Source organism: Mustela lutreola, chromosome 12 (assembly GCF_030435805.1).
Source record: "Mustela lutreola isolate mMusLut2 chromosome 12, mMusLut2.pri, whole genome shotgun sequence".
Classification (NCBI taxonomy): Eukaryota; Metazoa; Chordata; class Mammalia; order Carnivora; family Mustelidae; genus Mustela; species Mustela lutreola.
Window position 1 is genome coordinate 75,770,485 of NC_081301.1, and position 20,309 is coordinate 75,790,793.

Below are 20,309 nucleotides of genomic sequence, written 5' to 3' on the forward strand. Positions count from 1 at the left end.
AGAAATTCATTGTCTGCCCTGAAACCCATTTATCCCTCCATGTCAACTTTCCCAGGGCTCTGAAATGTAGGCGATAAATCAGTTTCTCATCGGAAATCAGTTTAGCGCATATTATGTCACTTATCATTATTCAAGGGATTCTTTCCTTTTTCAAATATAAAGAAATTATTCTGGGCAGGGCTTTTAAGTGGGAGAAGAAAGAAACTGAATGTGGATGGCAAACTAGCAACCAATACATCTATTCCTTAACCCTCCTTTTTCTCCCTCCTGTTACCTACCCACTCATCTTTCCTTCCCTTCGTTCCTTCCCATTTCTCTTCCTTTCCTCCCCCATCTCTATGGAACAAACTGTCTGATCAGTGCAGGAAAGAGAGCCAGGTTGTTCTGGGGAAGGCTGATGCCCATGGCTGCTGGGAGCCGTGGCTGTTGCAGGAAGCTGACAGGAAAGGTGTATGAGCAGTGTGCTTGCAACATCCCAAGAGGTCAGTCTGTTGGGGTACAGCTGGAATAGATTTGGAACAAGCATCCAAGAAGAAGCAGGAGGACAGAAGTATCAAGAAGCTCTATATAGAATGAGATGAGGGATAATAAGAATGAATTAGTGTGTCTGAAAAAAAAAATGGCTGGGGCATCTGGGTGGCTAACTTAATTGTCTGACTCTTGATTTCTGCCCAGGTCATGATGTTAAGGTCCTGGGATGGAGCCCACGTGGAGCACCTTACTCAGTGGGGAATCTATTTGAGATTTTCTCCCTCTACCTTTGCCTCTCTCTGAGTGTGTGTGTGTGCTCTCTCTCTCTCTGATAAATGAAAAAATTCTTTAAAAAATTACTGATGCTTAGCTTTTATCCCTTAGCTTCTAAGTTTTGATATTTTTGTTTATGTGTTTTAAAATGTTTAGACGATTTTCCAGTAAGCTTATTTATAGTAAACGATTCTTCAGTTTTGATTCTTAAATGCATGCAATATTTTCCTTAGGCTACACACATGAGACTGTGGACTCTGATAAACAAAGGGAGGGTTTTGGAAGGGAGCGAGTGGAGGGATGGATGGCCCTGGTGGTGGGTATTAAGGAGGGCACGTATTACATAGAACACTGGGTGCGGTATATAAACAATGAATCTTGGAACACTGAAAAAATAAAATTAAAAAGAATCTGAATTGTTAGCAACATGTAGTGAAGTATTTAGAGTTAAATCGCATGATGTCAGAAATTTCTTTTACAGGATTCTAGCATACATAAAAATGTAAGGGATGACGATAAATCGAGAAAGTTTTTTTTTTAATTTATTTTTTATTTATTTTCAGCATAACAGTATTCATTATTTTTGCACCACACCCAGTGCTCCAGGCAATCCGTGCCCTCTGTAATACCCACCACCTGGTACCCCGACCTCCCACCCCCCGCCCCTTCAAAACCCTCAGATTGTTTATCAGAGTCCATAGTCAAGAAAGTTTGGCAACAAGTTTAATAATTACTGACTTTAGGTAATGGGAACATATGATTCATTATATTATTTTGTGCATGCTGTAATATATAGCACTAAAAATTTTAATAAATTATTTTACAAAAATATATAAATATAAATAAAAAATGTAAATCTCTAAAGTCAGATGTCTTTCAACACTTAGTAGAAGAAACAACTTTTTAAAAAATTTTTATTTTATTTTTTCAGTGTTCCAAGATTCATTGTTTATGCCCCATACCCAGTGTTCCATGCAATACGTGCCCTCCTTAATACCCACCACCAGGCTCCCCCATTCTCCCATGCCCCTCCCCTCCAAAAGCCTCAGTTTGTTTCCCTGAGTCCAGTCTTTTATGGCTCTTCTCTCCCTCCGATTTTCCACATCTCACTTCTCTCCTTTTCCCAATCTCCTCCATGTTATTCCTTATGGTCCTCAAGTGAGTGAAACCATATGATAATTGACTCTCTCTGCTTGACTTATTTCACTCAGCATAATCTCTTCCAGTCCCATCCATGTCGATATGAAAGTTGGGTATTCATCCTTTCTGATGGAGGCCTAATTCTGGACCATATCTTTATCCATTCATCTGTTGAAGGGCATCTTGACTCCTTCCACAGTTTGGTGACTGTGGCATTGCTTTTATGAACATTGGGGTATAGATGGCCTTCTTTTCACTACAGCTGTGTCTTTGGGGTAAATACCCAGTAGTGCAATTGCAGGGTCATAGGGAAGCTCTATTTTTAATTTCTTAAGGAGTCTCCACACTGTTGTCCAAAGTGGCTGTACCAACTTGCATTCCCACCAATAGTGGAAGAGGGTTCCCCTGTCTGCACATCCTCTCCAACACTTGTTGTTTACTGTCTTGTTGATTTTGGCCATTCTAACTGGAGTGTGTGGTTTTGATTTGAATCTCCCTGGTGGCTAATGATGATGAACATTTTTTCATGTGTCTTTTTTAGCCATTTGTATGTAGAAGAAACAACTTTTAATTTGTAAAAACTGGCTACTTAAGAGCTTTGTCTTCATTGCTAAGTAAATCTGAACAACCAATTGAAAATTTATAATGTTTGGTAAAAATGTTTTAAGGATTGACATTTGATTGCTGGCCAGTGTCAGTCTAATAACAAATGAAATCTGAATCAGGGAAGAAGAACTCTGTGAAATTCAATTTTGAAACCAGACCAGGTGACTCACTGATTCTAGGAACTGGTAAAGGTCTTTTCTATCACCCAGTCTGATGTTGTATTTTTGAGGACATTACTAAATAAGAAATCATGTAATCTTCTCATGATCACAAACCTAGTTTTGTTGATGATGGTCTCTTTTAGTATCAAGAATTTCTGTATTCTTATGTATACCCTGAAAAAATTAATTTCACCATAGATGCAAAAAAATTTTAAGTGAGAACTTGTATAGTATTAACTCAGAGAAACTGGGTTCAACTGGGACTCATCCATGAATCTATCAAAAGGATCTGGTTGCAGAACTTCAGGCAACTTTCTTCTGGGTATGTGTATAACTTTGATCCTTTGATTGTCTTTGGGTAAGCAATGAGGGCAAAATATCTTGGAGGAATGGTTAGATGGCAGACTTTCAGGTTCTTTGACCTGACCCTTTTAAGATCTCTTTGACTATAGGTGTTCTCAGGAATGGTATTTTCCAGAGTTGACTGAAGGTCAGCTGCCCTGGTTAACAAACTCTCTACAAAGACATTATTATCTTATTAGGATTTTTAAAAAGATTTTATTTATTTATTTGACAGACAGAAATCACAAGTAGGCAGAGAGGCAGGCAGAGAGAGAGAAGGGGAAGCAGCCTCCCTGCTGAGGAAGGAGCCCAATGTGGGGCTCCATCCCAGGTCTCTGGGATCATGACCTGAGCCGAAGGCAGAGGTTTTAACCCACTGAGCCACTCAGGAGCCCCTTATTAGGATTTTTAAAGGTAGTTCCTTTTAATTTTACTTGTTATTTAAAGATTTTTCCCTTCTTAATAATATATAATTGACATGTAACATTGTGTAAGTTTAAGATATGTAACCTAATGATTTAATATATGTATATATTGCAAAATGATTACAATAAGATTAATTAACATCCATTACCTCACATAGACAATCAAACCTCATGTATTAAAACAAGCTTAAGATAATGTCCATGACTTTCCTTAGTTTAGAAGAATTTAAAATGAAAACCCAAACTATTTCCTTTCTCTTCCCCCCCCCCCCCCCGATCTCCAAGCCCATTCCAAAGAAATAACTGTTAACAGTATTTTATATATCCTTCTGGGATTTTTTAATTAACATATAATGTGTTAATGCCCACCTTCTGGGATTTCTCATGTATATATAAGTTCCCTAGTCACACATATGATTTTTTATAAACAGAAATAAGATCGATCTCTATATACTATTTTTCACTTTATTAATAGTTTTAGAGATTTTTTAAAATATCAGTGACTGACTTCATTTTATTTATTTTTAAAGTTTTATTATTTTTTAAAAGATTTTATTTATTTTCTTATTTGAGAAAGAGAGTGAGTGAGAGAGAACAAGTGCTGGGGAGGAGTAGAGGGAGAAGGAGAAACTCCCCACTGAGCGGGGAGCCTGCCATGGGGCTAGATCCTGAAACTCCAGGATTACAACCTGGGCCAAAGGCACACTCCCCACTGACTAAGCCACCCAGGCACCCTGACTGATTTCATTTTAAAAATGACTTTTTGATATTTATGTGAATATATAACAGACATCAAAATATTTTCTAGTAACTTGCAGTTAGGCATTATGCTGTAATAAACATGCATGTATGTACTTTCTTGAATGTTTGCAAATCCATCCGTACTAGAAAATTCTTTTAGAAATTAAATTGCTGGATCAAAAGGTATATGCTTTGTTTTCTTAGTGATAAATATCCATTTAAAGACCTTATAGTAACTTACCTCAATAATGTTATGTGACTGTTTCCTCCAAATCTTGTTGAAAATTGGTAGAATCAAACTTATTTTTACGGTGACTTAAACTGTATTAAGGAAGAGAAATATTTGAGAGAATAATTAATTAGACAGTTACTTAATTGAGTATACATTCTATTTTATTTTTAAAAAGATTTTATTTAGAGAGTGCAGGTGAGTGGGGGGAAGGGGCAGAGGGAAAGGGAAAGAGAGCATCTCAAGCAGACTCTGTGCTGAACATGGAGCCCAGTGTCAGGACTTGATCTCATTACCTTGAGATCATAACCTGAGCCAAAATCAAGAGTCAAAAAGTTCAGTCGACTGAACCACTCAGGCACCTCTGAGTATACATTCTAAAGCTTAAAAATTTCTTAAACCAAAGTCTTATTTCTCCTCTGAACTTAAATTTTAGTTTTTAAATGAACACAGGGTAAATTTGATGTATAGTTCTATAAATTTGTGGAGGTTTGTATAACCTCCAGTTATACAAATCAGGGTATGAATAAGTCCATCACCCACAAACCTCCCTTGTGTTCCCTTTTGTAGTCATGTATCCCCACCCCCAGCAACCCCTGATTTATTCTGTGAGTATAGTTTATGTCCTTTGAGAATGTCCTATAGATGGAATGATATAGAAAGTAATCTTTTGAGACTGATTTTTTTTTTAAATTTTTTAAAGAGAGAGAGATCACAAGTAGGCAGAGAGGCAAGCAAAGGGAGAAGGAGAAGCAGGCTCCCCGCAGAGCAGAGAGCCCGATGTGGGGCTCGATCCCAGGACCCTGAGATCATGACTTAAGGCAGAGACTTAACCCACTGAGCCACCCAGGTGCCCCGAGACTGAGTTTTTAAATCAGCCTTTGCAACTCTGAGGTTCAGCTGAGCTGATATGTTTATCAATACATAATAAAGAAAATTGTTAAATAATGAAAGTTGGTCTTTGAAAATATCAAGAAAGTGTTGAATCTCTAGCAAGACTGATAAAGAAAAAAGAAAACACAAATTACCAATGTCAGGAATGAAAGAGGCTATCACTAGAAACCCCACAGAACAACTGTAGGTATGTAAGTTTGACAGCTTAGACGAAATGGACTCATTTCTCAAAAACCATGAATTACCAAACTCACCCAATATGAAATACATTACTTGAGTAGTTTGTGATTATCAAAGAAAATAGGTTAAACTTACAGGTAAGAAAATCTCTACTCCATTTGCTCTCACTCTGTTACTGTAGAACCCAGTTTGCTTTAAGTAGGAATTTCTCTTGGAGCTTCCCCTGTCCTTGGTGATGCCCTCCCAGTATCTCTGAGTTCTGACCAGGGGATACCAGAGGAAAAAACTTGGAGAACCAACATCAGTTCAGCGATCTTGTGAATTACTGTCCTTTCCCACTTTTTCTATTTACTTTCCCAAGTCCTTAAATTGCTGCACACATCCTGTCCAGGTTTTATAGCTGCATTCAGTAGGAGAGGTGGAATGGAGTGCAGTTAGTCAATACTCCCTGAAATTGGAAAATTCAAATCAAACTTTTTATCCTTCCTTGTCAACTAGATCCAAATGCAAATAGGCTATAGGATTTGGGCAGTGTTGAGGGGGGACTATCTTCCTCATTCTCCTATTTCATCATTGCATGTCTGTAGGCAAAAATGTGGACTGAGCTTTGATCTTTTCCTCTTTGGAGTGTTCAGATGGTAGGTTGTCTGCAAACAAAGCTGCTAAATGAATTACATATTTTGGATATTTGATTTTCAGAGTCTTTGTTTGCCATGTGGGAGTAGTGAATATTCTTTCTTATAACCTATAGCTTTTAGCCTTGTCCCCGTAACTGTGGAGGGTAGCCTAGTGTGCCTACACGAAGTGCCATACATCAGAAGAACACAAATTTCATGTCTTGCAGGGTCTGTGTAACCACACAAACTATATTAGCATAAGAGGTTTAAAAAAGTTACACATTATGACTCAGATATGCATAAAGGTGACATTATTTCCCCATGACTGAATTCAGTTTTCTGTGAGCTTCTTTCCTCTGGGGGCAAAAAGTTCAATCTTGCCACTTCAGGGTAACTCAAGATCTGCCAGTTTAGAATTTGATCTCTTTCAGGAAATTACTCAGTGAATTCATTGTTTAAATGTGATCACTTGAAAGTGCGTGCTTCTATATTGGGGTATGTTTCCCACACCAAGAGCTTCTCCTCCTCCATTCCCAGAATGGCCTCGGGAGGCCGGGGTTGCTTACGAACCATCATGACGGCAAGGATGACGTCTCTCTCATGCCCGGTCCTCTGCGTCTTCCCCTGGCTGGTCTTAGATGACTTGGCTTTTGGTTGCTGACCTCTTTCCCCACTCTGTCCTCTCTGGATGTCACTGCCCCACTTGGCCTTTCAGGGTGGACTGGCACGTGCTGCTGAGACCTCTGCTCCTGGTCCTGGTCTTGCCCCACAGGTCTTCAGCCTGTGCCCCCTGGTTGTCCCCATTCCAGCTGTCTTTGACTTGTTGGCTCTCATCGCTTCTGTATTTACCACTGGGACAGGTAGATGCTCAACCTCATCTGTGCCCTGCTTCAATCTTGGGAAAACTTCTGTACCTTCTGTAAGGCTCCTTCTCTATTTAGACACAATGTGGGGACATTTCTTCTGTGTTCTCCAAAGTCCTAATAGAGCACTTTCCTGAACTACTCCAGGATTTCTCTGTTTAGCCAAGCTGGAGTACTGAGGGCTGCTGATGCCTTCTCATAGCTGGAGATAGTATTTTAAAAGTGGTTTTGTCCTCTGTGGGTCTCTCCAAGCTCTCTACTTGCCTTCCTTCCCCACCCCTGACCTACAGTTAATAATGGCTTTTATCCTTAGGTGCAAGATTAATATCCTAAAACAATCCTTATACACAAGAAGCAACTATTTCTGGAAGGTGTTGGGAGAAAGGTCTATTACCTACAATAGCAATAACAAATAAAAACAAATTTCTCAAATATAACAAGAAATGTGCAAAAAATTTATAAATAAAACTATTAAATTTCACTATGGAGTTACTATAGAGTAGATAAAAAAAGGAGTTCAATAAGTGGAGACTTCTTATGTTTCCATTTAATATTGTTAAAGTCAATTCTTTGCGAGTTAATAGATACATTCAAATAATTTTCAAATCAAAACATCAGTGAGATTCTTTATGGCATTTAACAAAATAGTCTAAGGCTCATGTGCAAAAGAAAATGCTCCAGAATTACCAGTAGATATGTGAAAAAGAACAATGATAGGGTAGGGTCCTCATTTTATTAGGTAGCAAATCAAGGCATATGAGCTATAATAATGGAGTCCTCATGATAGACACATATAGTAATTAAGATACACACAGGAATAGGAAAAGAAACAGAACACAAAGCACCCCCACCTCCAATTGACTCATTATTTGTGAGAATATGGGTTATGATAAAGATTGTACTTCATATCAGAGATAGAAAGATTAAAGTCATGATCTTTTGTATTGCCTTTCCACTTGGAAAAAGAAAAAAAAAGCTAAAGACCTACCTCACAGCATATATGTGGTTAATTCCAGAGGATTTCAAAAGCCCAATATATTTAATAATCTATAGAAGTTTTAGGTACAAATTTAGGACTATTTTTTATAATTATGGAATCAAACAAGGCTTCCTAAGGAAAATATAAACAGAAGTAACAAAGCAAAATACATATTTATGCAACAATTGAACTCAGGTACCAGACTATTTGGTGTGCTCACTGCACAGAGTAGATTTTCAGTCAATATTTGTTGAATGAATGAGTATAAAACAAATTATAAATAAATTAAAACACAAACATCATAAATAATGGAAGAACATTTGGCAAATATATAACAAGTATTAAATATGCAGAATGTATAAAGTGTGATGGTATAAACCCAAGGCTAAACAACTCAATAAAAAATGTGAAAAGACCCATAGAAGGAATAAAACTAAATGGCCAGTAAACTCATAAACAGATGCTCAATATCATTAGTGACAAGGAAAATGTAAATTAAAACAAGGTGTTTTTTATTACACTGATAAAATGGTTAATGTTGATACTGTCAAATTAACGAGGATGAGAGCAACACCTCTGGTGGAGGTGGCACGTAAATTGGTAAAGCCATTTGGGAGGGAAATTTGGCCATATTGTTCTAAATTAAAAATGCCTGTGTCCGTTCACATGCTAAGGACAGGCAGTCTGTGCTGGGTGTAATAAGTGAAGAATGGTAACGCAAGGATGATAATTTAACCTTTGGATTCTTTTTAGTTCTTGCATTTTTGTTGAAGTGCTTAGAAAAGTAGCTGGAAGGTAATATAAAAGTTGTACTTAAATGATTTGATTGCATTTTTGTTGAATTGAAATTGAAATTCTCTCTAAAGCTATCAGCCATCGCTCATTTGGATTTATCTTAATTAGTTTTAACTTTTTCCATGTAGGATAACCTACTTTAGATATGAGATTCTCGACTTTCAATTTTGCACTGTGCAATGATATGCTCCATGGGTTAGTTTAGAATGATTTAACAATATTCAACATGAGAATTTATGAGACTAAGTGGTGAATTCAGAGAAAGTGTCTAGGATACTTAAAGTGTACATCAGAAGTATTAGTTTAGATGTGTTTTTTTGGGTGCCTGGGTGGCTCAGTGGGTTAAGCCGCTGCCTTCAGCTCAGGTCATGATCTCAGGGTCCTGTGATCAAGTCCCACATCGGGCTCTTTGCTCAGCAGGGAGCCTGCTTCCCTCTCTCTCTCTCTCTCTCTCTCTCTCTCTCTCTGCCTGCCTCTCTACCTACTTGTGCTCTCTCTCTGTCAAATAAATAAATAAAATCTTTAAAAAAAAACTAATTTTTTTTAAGATTTTATTTATTTATTTGACAGAGATCACAAGTAGGCAGAGAGGCAGGCAGAGAGAGAGGAAGGGAAGCAGCCTCCCTGCTGAGCAGAGAGCCTGATTCGGGACTCGATCCCAGGACCCTGAGATCATGACCTGAGCCAAAGGTAGAGGCTTAACCCACTGAGACACCCAGGTGCCCCTAGATGTGTTTTTAAAAAATGCCTGTGTCTCGATCCAACAAGCTCATCTCTATGATTCTAGTGAAAGTGAAATTTATCCAGGCATAGGTTTATATTATGCAAGGTATATATTACATCATTGCTTATAACACTGAGAATTGGAAGAAATAAAAAGCCTAGAATTCTGGCAAGGTTAAATAAATTATGTGAGATACATACAGTCATTAAAAGGAACAAGGCAGACCTATATAGTACTGACACTGAAAGATTTATTAGCTATATCTTGGAGTTAAGAAAGCAAGTAAAACTTCCACATATTGGATGATCCATATATATGAAAATAGATTATTTTAGATGAACATATAAGTGCAGAGAAGGGCTGCAAAGATGTGTACTAACTGGTTACCTCAGGAGAAGAGAGTAGGGTAGAGGGGGGTGAGGACACATGTTATATTTATTATATGATATTGGTTATATTTTATTATATAGTCATATTTTACTCAGATCTTTCACAATGAGAATATTTTCCTAGATCACTTGGTAATAAAGAGAAAACAAGAAGAGGGAAAACTTTTTTTTAAGGTTTTATTTATTCATTCAAGAGAGAGAGAGAGAGGCAGAGGGAAGAAGCAGACTCCCTGCACAGCAGGGAGCCAGATGTGGGACTGGATCCCAGCATCCTGGGATCATGACCTGAGCCGAAGTTAGTCGCTTAACCAACTGATCCAACCAGGCGCCCTAGGAAAAAAAAGCTTTATGTCAAAATTGAGAAAGAGAAGGAGAGGGAAAGTAGGGAAGAGAGGAAGGGAGAAATCAAAGTGCATTATGCATTAAGAATGTGCTATGAAAATACAGAGCTAGATGAAAGAGGACCCACTTGCAGAGAGGTTCTCTGCTCAGTCCTGGCTGGTACCTGATTAGCCCAGCAGGGTAGTTAAGATCACCTTCTTGCTCTACTTATCAGACACTGCTGCTGCCAAGCACCCTGAAGGGACAGGGGTGTTTAAAGACAGCTTCGGCATGCAAATCAGGGTGGAGAGGACCGCCAGCTTCTGCATAATACATGGTGCAACTCAGCTGTGCAGCGCACCGAGTCAAGTTGCTGGCTGGTGTCTGTCGTGCTCCCTCCCTAAAGTTCCAGTGGCTCCGCCTGGAAGCCAGAGGTGACCCGTCCTTTTTGTCTCTGATGGTGCTCTCTGTGAAGCTTCATGTTTAGGTGGCATTCCTTCGCTTTCCAGCCCTGCTTGAGGCTCATCTACAGAGCAGTCCCCTTGCTGCTGAATAACTTCATCAGTGGAGAACAGACCTTCTTCCCGTAGCCTGCGGAGAGCACACCAGGAGCTTCGCTTTTGCTCTGGTGTAAGGAACAGCAGGAGAAAAGCCCTGGGTCCTGTACCCGTTCGCGAGGCTGGTCAGGATGCTGCCTTCCACTGCTTTGGCTCTTCCAAGGACTCTTGTTGCTGAGTGATTAGTTTGCTCCGGGGTGGCCTGAGAACTACCCATGCTGGGGGCTTAAACAGCAGAAATCTGTTCTCTCCCAGTTGTGGAGACTCTCAAGGTGTCAGCAGGGCCGTGCTCCCAACCCCCGAAGGCTCTAGCCGAGAATCCGTTGCTGCTTCCAGCTCTTTGGTTGTTGGCTGTCCTTGGTGTTCCTTCCTTGCCCGTAGCTGTGACTTCCTGACTCCTCTTCATCTTCACGTCACCTTCTTCCTGGGTTTCTCTGTGTCTGTCTCCTTCTCTTATAAAGACACCAGCCATAGGCTTTAGGGCTCACCCTAACGCAGTAGGTCTTCAAGTTAATCACATCTGCAAAGACCTTATTTCCAAATAGGGTTACATTCCAATGTTCTAGGTGGGCAGAATCTTCCAGGGAACCATACTCCGCTCACTGCACCAAGTGGCCTCCACTCAGATCTCCCACTTTGAATATTTCTTTTTATTCTTTCAGTTACCTTCATGCTTTTGCTTTATGGCTCATTCCTTTGCTTTGTACATGTGTTCTTTTTTGTGGGGGGGGACTTGATCATATGCTTCTGATAGTAAAGCTTTACACATTTTACTTCTCCAAGCACCCACAGTGATAGTAACCCCGTCTCTGCCCTCTTTGGGTAGCTTGTCCCATTAGCCTCATTCATCTACTTGTCTCATCCTGTCTCCAGTGTTTAGTTTGGAGAATTTCTTCCCCTGGTCCATGGCTTAGGACAGGGCTATGCATGTAATCAGTTCCCAATCTGCTTGTGGACTAGAATCAAAATGTTCCTTTTAGGGAGCAGGTAAAAGAAGTTTAACTACCATGTTCTTTAAAAACAAATCAATGGGGCGCCTGGGTGGCTCAGTGGGTTAAAGCCTCTGCCTTCGGTTTGGGTTGTGATCCCGGGGTCCTAGGATCGAGCCCCACATCGGGCTCTCTGCTCGGCAGGGAGCCTGCTTCCTCCTCTCTCTCTGCCTGCCTCTTTGCCTACTTGTGATCTCTGTCAAATAAATAAATAAAAATCTTAAAAAAAATCAAAACACATACCTGACCAAAGCCCATTGCTTAGATCAAGTAACGGTAGGTCCCCAGCTATTGTGGTTTTAGTTTTGGCTGGTTTCATTCTTCCGAGTTTGCTTCATTCTATTGTTTGCGTCCAGCTTTGGAAGCCAGCTTCTGTTATTCTAGCAATAGCTCTCTGTAGGTTTGGCAAGACATCTTTTTTTCTTCTAGGTGCAACTGTTTTATCGAACATTTCTGTGTTTAGAACTTGTATCAGAATGTCCATGAAGTTCAGGCCTCTAAATGGTTTCCCTATTGCATTCTTTTATGTGTGTGTGTTTTTTTCCCCAATATGGAAGAAAAAATGATGGTAACAATGGGTAATGACAAAAAATCCCTGAACTTCATGAAATGCAATTCTAAACAGCATGCACATTTGATAAACCACCGATTTATTATTTTTACCCTTTTCCTTATGTTATGGTTGGTGGCTATGTTATAGTGGAGATTAGAAGTCCAAACTCAAGGTGTCAGCAGGGCTGTGCACCCTGCCAAAGGCTCTAGGGGAGAATCCTTTGCTGCTTCCAGCTCTTTGGTTGCTGGCTGTCTTTGGCATTCCTTCCTTGCCCGTAGCTGTGTCATTCTGATCCCTCTTCATCTTCACGTCACCTTCTTCCTGGGTTTCTCTGTGTCTGTCTCTTTCTCTTAAAAAGACACTTGTCACAGGCTCTAGGGCTTACCCTAACGCAGTAGGACTTCAAGTTAATCACATCTGCAAAAACCTTATTTCCAAATAGGGTTACATTCCAATGTTTTAGGTGGGCAAAATGATATCATTTTGATTGGGTACAATGGTGGGTTCTTGGAGGACCCAGCACTCTTCCTTGTTGGAAGGAATGTGATGGGAATATTGGAGAAAGCAGAAGGAAAAGAGCATCTCCTATATTTCCTGGGGGATGTCCTTCCAGGGGCTCCCTTCAGGAGCTCTCATGTTGTTTCAGGATGGACCACATGATTCAAAACTACAGGTCGTGTTGGTGGTCTAAATGTCTGACTGATAACCCTGATGAGCCAAGAGATTCCATGCTTGGTGTATGAGCACTGGAAGTGATTCAAACCTGGGTCAAGTGGGTAGTGTTATTCATGTTTCCGTTTGGTTGGAAACGCTTTATATTGCCTCATTTTTGGATGCAGTTTTATGGTATATAGTCTTGGGATGAAGTTACATAAGCTCTTGATTTTTGGCTGTGATAATTACCATTTTTACTAGTTGAGTCACCCCTACCAACATGACTCCTGAGGGTGTCGTTAGTTATACGACATCTACAGTAAGCAGGCACCTGGATCTCCTGCCCTCAGTGTCATGAACTTTTGCTAACTTTCTTTTCTTTCTCTTTTTTTGGCTAAGATTCTCAGGTCGTTCTACTGTACACTCAGGAAGCAAAGCGGGAAACCAAAAAAAAACTCATTATGACTTGCTTTATTGAGATATTTGCTTTATTGTGGTGGTCCAGAACTGAACCCACAGTATCTCTGAGGTCTGCTTGTGCAGGGCTAGATCAAGTTGAAGGGCTCTCCCTTATCCATGGAAGTTTCTTCTTTGCCTTCCAGAATAGGAACAACTTTAATGGGTTGAGTACTTAGGTCTCAAGCAATCGGCTGGGTGTTTTATGTCATTAACTCATTTCATCCTCATCATGGGCTCTTTATCAGGGGTCAGTGAACTGATGGCCCCTGGACCAAAAGCAGCTTACCTTCTGTTTTTGTATGTCCTGTAGGCTAGAAGTAGGTGTCCTAATCTTAAAAGGATAGGAGGAAGAAAAAAGGCTAAAGACAAGACTTTGTGAGGTGTGCAGATGATATGAAATGAGATTTCAGTGTCTTTTTCTTTTCTTCTTTTTTTTTTTTTGAAGATTTTATTTATTTATTTGACAGACAAAGATCACAAATAGGCAGAGAGGCAGGTAGAGAGAGAGGAGGAAGCAGACTCCTTGACAAGCAGAGAGCCCGACCAGGGGCTCGATCCCAAGACCCTGGGATCACGACATGAACTGAAGGCAGAGACTTTAACCCACTGAGCCACCCAGGTGCCCTGAGATTTCAGTGTCCTGTTGGAACACAGCCAGGCCCACTGGTCTCTGTCTTGTCTGTGTTTGCTTTTTTGCTTTTATACTATACCAGCTAAGTCTAGTAGTTGAGATGGAGACCTTGAGGCCTGCAAAGTCAAAAGCCTTTACTGTCTGCTCTAGGCAATAGATTCTATTATTATCTCCATTTTACAGAGGAGGAAATGGAAGCTGGGAGACTTGAGTTTGGCCATAGCAATTTATCCAGATGCTGAACTTGAGGTTAGAAATGTTGGACCTCGAAGTCCTTATTAAAGAACAAGTGTTCGTGAGACAGCAATTGGGCGATCCAGGATTCCCTATGAGATCTCAGTGCCTGCGTGTGTGTGGGCGAGCCTGGTGCATGCGTCCAACCCCAGAGAACTGTAACAGGCGGAAGATTAATTAAATACAATGGAAAAAACAAAAAACAAAAAAACACCCCAAAAAACAGAAAAACAACCTCTTTGCTTTGGAAGTAGAGGCAACACAGTGCCAGTAGCATCTTGGAGGCTGCTGGTTGTCCTTTTAGTAGAAGAGTGACGGCGGGATTATCACTCTTGATGATGAGGATAGTAACAGTTGTTGTTGAATGATCATGATCATTTCCAACCAAAAGAGAGCAGTCCTTAAGAGAGCAGTTCTCCGGCTGGCTCGTTAAAACCTATCCCGAGAGTTATAGTTTGTTGAATGAGTGAGTAATGCGCTGCCCTTTTGGTACTCAAGTGTCGTTCTGCGCATGTGCGGAGAGTTTGTGCTCCTGAGCGGTTTCGCCTCGGAAGAAGCCGCACGGATGGAAAACCTGAATGTCACGGCATATGCCGCCTGCACAACAAAGTGGGGTGTGTCCCTCGGGTCTCACCGTGAAGCCCCCGCCCTCTCCCCGAGACACGGGAGGGACACTCTTCATTTGGTTAGGAATAAAACAAGGTATCAGTCGTGCTGAAGAGGCCAGGAACCCTGATGACTGCTTGGGGCTCTTTGGAAAACAAGGCTCAGATTTGCAGGGTGCTAGAGGCCCTGCCGGCACCAACAGACGCTTTGCCGTGTTTCTCCAGAGTCTTAAAATCTGACAATGGATCGTTTTCTCCCCAGTGGACTCCTAGAGGAGGAAGGCACAGGACAGCCGTAGCCCAGGTATAAACGTTGCCCTAACGTCTGTTTGAGGCACCAGCTCTAAGCTTCAACCGCAGTTTAAAGGCATTTAGGAGGGGTGCCTGTGGGGCTGAGTTGGTTAAACCTGTCTTGGTTAAGGCTCAGGTCATGACCTCTGGTTGGGGATCAGGCCCCGTGGCCCCGAGTTGGGCTCTGCTCTCACAGCTTCAGATAATCCCTCTGCCCCTCCAACCCTGCTCATGTGCATGTTCTCTCTTTCTGCCAAATAAACAGAATCTTTTTTTTTTTTTTTTTTTTTAAGATTTTGTTTATTTATTTACAGAGCACAAGTTGGGGGAGCAACAGAGGGAGAGAGAGAAGCTTCCCACTGATCAGGAAACCTGATTCGGGGATTGATCCTAGGACCCTGGGATCATGATTATGACCTGAGCCAAAGGCAGATGGTAAATCAACTGAGCTACCCAGGTGCCCTAAAATCTTAAAAAAATAAAAATAAAATATAAAACGTTGGGGAGATTTTTTTTTGTAGCTGTCAGCCCGAGTGTATATGATAAAGATCTATGTGTTTATATGTATATCCCTGAAGTTATGTTTTTTGTTTTCCTGTAGCTCTATATACAATGATTAGAGGGAGACTGCCTTTTTTGAAAGGCTGCTAAATGATATATCTCTCTCAAACCCTCCCCCACCCATAAAAAGCCCCACTCTGTTTGTTTTTGTTTTTTATTTTCCGAATATTTGAGGATGATGATCATTGGTAAAAAATAGAAAGTTGTGTTCTTTGTTTTCACCCAGGACCCTGCTCAGCAGATCATTGTATGTCCCCAGCCCCATTTCTGGGCAAGATCTCAAAGTGGAGATGAGAAAATCTGTCTCTGCTTTGTAAATGACGATTCCTCCCCCTGTGTTCTCAGTGTTAACCAGCTATGGAAATGATGAGATACCCCAGGATCTGCTGATGCAAAAAGGGGGCCACTGAGCTGCCCTGTGGAGAGGCTTGGCCTCCCCAGCCCTCATATGGCAGGTAATGGACGTCTGCAAGAGAGGTGCCCTGCTGTTCTCAGCACAGTTACATGCTCTAGGCCTTTTTAAAGTGGACTTTTGTTCTTTTTGCCCTCCCCTGCTCCTCAGTGGTATTCTTGTTCTTAGCACTTAATGTGGCTGAGTAAATGCTTCTCAGCTGAGTTCAATTCAGTCTCCTCCATCTCCTTCTCTTATTCCAGCATGAGTAGGATAAACATCCCAGTGAAACGCAAGTTCGGACTCAGGCCATGTGTACCTGCCAAGAGCCTGTGCAAACACCGGTGGAAGGTAGATGCGGGCCCCTGGTGCTGGCCTTTCTTCCAGAGCAGGAAGCAGAATTTAGGTGGCCTGTTCAAGGTCACTGTTGGAAGTCCCCTTCCAAATCTGGGGACTCATCCCCTGGGGGTTTGAGGTTGCCACCCCCCCACCATGTGTCCCTGTCATTGATGCTGAAGCCTTAACAACACAGTAGAAATGGGCTGCAGTGTCTTCCACCATGGGGTGGCCATGCTGCCCAGTCTAGTAAGGACAGTGACTATTCCCGATGACATTGTGGTATAGGGTCCCAGTGCAGGGTGTGGGCTCTAAGCCTGGTGCATCCTGTTCCAAGGTATCTCCTCCATCATGTTTCCAGCTACTGAGTGTGCACCAAATGGTTGGCACAGACCAGACCAGATCAGTGTAAACTCCTTAAGTAGTTTAAGAACAAGAAGACTTGACATTGGAGTGGCAGTCCTTGTCTCTTGGAAAAGGGGATGGGCTCATCTCCACAAGGGGATTTCCCACCTGTCCAAGCCAGGCTGACCCTGGGAAGGCTCTTTTTGTAGCTAAATCCAAGTTCGCTTGCCCAGTGCACAGCAAAGCCAATCACGAAGACGTTGAATGTGCAGCAAGGAGGGCCTGATTCAAGCAGCAGCGAAGCAAGGAGACCGTAGGGCAAACTGCAACTTGCCTCCCCAAAGCCAGAGACTCTGGGATCCTTAAGGGCAAAGAAAAAAGGATCTGGGGATCGGGGAGAGGAGCTGTATGACTTCAGAATCAGATAGTATGTGGGAGAGGGTTGTACTTGTTTTCTGCACCTGTGTGGCCCTTCTGCCTACATTGTCAGTGGCATCCTTAGTATGAGCCGAGGGTCAAGTTTTAGGCTGTTCTGTGTCTCAAAACTTCATCTGTTGGACTTAGGCACGTGCTCAGAGAGAAGGCCAGTGGTCCTGAGCCGTTCTGGCCAGTCTCTTAGTGAAACCTTGAGTCTCTGCAAAACAACTAAATGAACGTTTTGTTATTATGGTATCTAGGAATGTCATCTGTAGAAACATGGCTGCAGACTGTGTTCCAAGAATAAGGAGATTTGGGTAAAAAGGTACAATAGCACGTAAGAGTCCCATTAACCCTTTGGTTACCTGTTTCGCTTTTTTAGCGGTTATGCAGTTGGTATGGGCACAGGCCAGTGCTCCAAAGCTGGACTTTTGACCCCATACCAGTGCCAACACATTTGGGGGTGACTTTTTCCCTATCTTCTTGTTTAATGACTTAACATTTTCAATTCTATTTTTCCCTCATTTGGTTTTCTAGAAGGCAGTAAAGTGAACTGTACCTCACTGTCATGAATTTGGTTATAGTGGGGAGGAGAAAAGGAAAAAGAGGTGGTTTTTTTTTTTCACCCCTAAAGTCTTTTCTGCTTTATTCTTGACTGTAGTATTTATGGACTTCTAATGTCCTGTATATTTCATTTATTAACTTTGATTTTATACCTATTTATTCCACTAGAGTATGTCTCCCATGAAGACATCATTTTTATCTTTTATAGCTACTTTTATTAGTACATCTAAACTTACAGCTAATATCTCCTAGGTACTCAATAAGTATTTGTTGAATTAATTAATAGTCCCTCTAGAAATAGCAATTCTAACAGATTCCAGTGTCCCTGAGTTTGTTCCAGATGTTGAAGGACAGAAATTGAAGATATAGGACCAGGGGTTTTCAAAATCTAAATCCTAGGAGTTGCCGTAATCACTCAGACTATGGACCTTCTAGGCCGGTGTTTGGATGGGATGAATGCGATGGCCGGGCATGGCCTTTCTCTTTGACATCTGCCGCAAAGCTTGGGGTTAATCATTCATTCAGCTAGTCGGAGTCTATCAATAATTAGCTCTGGGGATAAAATGTTGAATGAGATCTATGCTCCATATCCTCCTACAACTTGCCATTCGTAACTAGATCAACATTTTTGAGGGGAAATTATTTATCTTTTCAGACTGTTCCAACCCTGTCGAGAAGCATTCCTTAGCTTTACTATTTGCTTTGTAATATAATTTTGCATCCAGAATCTTAAGAGTGTTTCTCGAGAAGGAGCCTACTGCTACATTAGCCTCTTCAGGCTTGGGCATAAAATCATATGCTCCTTTTAATTCTTCTTATATTAGTGACATGGGGTCAATATGAGAGAAAGACACAGTAGGAGTATATATGATGGTAAAAGAAAATGGATAGAAGATTTCAGACTTGAAGTGGCCTCTTTCTAAGTTCGTTTTCTGCTTCCTCCTCTCCTCTCTTCTCTGATAATGGGTCTAGTGATGAGTCTACTCCGAATACTGTGTATTAATTTCTCCCATGATCACACCCTAGAAAAACGGAAAGAGACGTCAGGTGCAACTTTCTATGTAACTTAGCAACTGCATATATGAAAAGGGTTAAGAGCATTGGTTTATAATAAACTCAGAGTAAATCACACTGAGATGAAGTTCTTGAGGGAGAGCAACAATTATGTCCAAACTGAGGCTGGTGATGATTCCCTCACCTGAGTGGATGTGGCAACCCCTGGGGCCTTGGACTTGAGGAGACAGAGACCAGAAAATACCCAGAATGAGGGTACTCAAAACTGTTTCATGTGAGGAGCAGTTGATAGGATGGAGGACATTTATTATCATAGAGAAGACTCAGAAGGACTGTAAGTGCTGTTTAAGAGCTTCCTTCAAGTGATGGAAGGGCTTTGCATATGGGAGAAGCATGAGACCATTCTGGAAACTCTGGGTTTAGAACAAGGATGTGTGTGGTTAGAAGGTGGGATTTTCCAAGACATTTTTCAAGATGGCTGCCCCGGGGAGCTGTCTGTCTCAGTGCCCGATTCTTTAGGCAGAATGGGAGTCCTGATGTGTAGCCAAGGAGCTCAGACACCTCTCGTAGCCAGCCTAGGGCACAGTAAGCAGATATGCTGACCAAGAGGACAAGCAAATGACACCTGTTGTTTGGGACCATCTTCTATGATCCTTCTTTCCCCAGGTTGCCTTCAGTGGGCTTTTATATTTCAGCTCTCTTTGGTTTTTATCTTGTTTATTACTTAGCAGTTTAATCAAGCATGTAGTTCCCATCAGTGCACAAAATGGTCTTAACCTGTCGTGTCAGTTTGGGGAATGATGATTACATCTGGAAAAGCATACTTTACCAAAAACAGAAAGTCGCCTTTCCAGTGCTCTTTTCAAAGAGTTTCTGAATTTCAATTTAAGAGAGAAGACAGTATTTAATTACTGCATCCTTGCATATGGGATGTATGACAGGCTGTACCAGGTCATGGACAAGAACTGCAATATGCAGAATAATAAGGCCAGGCCCTTCTCGTGCCATCAAACAGCAGCACACAAGGTAAATATGAAATGCAAAAGTATCATCATTGTTGCAGGCAATCTTGTTGCTTCAAACATTTTCTTCAGTTGCTTCGTGGGTCCCTTACTGGCTAATGCAGCAAGTACTGGCTAGCGCAGCAAGATTTCCAAGTGTATACAACGGTGCAAAAAGCTTCATGCCACCAGGAAGCCACAGCAATCCGGTCCCAAGGATAAGGAAGGAAATGCCACACACGAAGCAGATGATGAACCACTTCAGCCTGGTGTTGAAACAGAGGGAGGCGGCAGCTAGGACCCGTGCAGTCAGCCCTGCTTCTCATTGTCCTGGCTGCTCAGGACCTCTCCTCCCTCTCCTGCTGAGCTTCTCCATGGCCCTGTTCCCTGTGCAATGGCGGCCCCGCTCATGGGAACCCCACGCCCTCCATTATTTTTCAGCTCCCTTTACAACATTTGCCCATACCCATTGACCCCAAAACTCAAATATTGGAAGTTTGTATTATAGAAATAAAAAGCACAAAAATCACATAAAAATCACATAAAAATCACATAAA

General features: G+C 41.5%; 1 protein-coding gene across 2 annotated transcripts in view; it reads left to right on the top strand.

Moving 5' to 3' along the window:
• The window catches only part of FRMD3 (FERM domain containing 3), a 310,077-nt gene that overhangs the window by 163,823 nt on the left and 125,945 nt on the right, over positions 1–20,309 (top strand). The gene's annotated exons all lie outside the window — the stretch shown is intronic.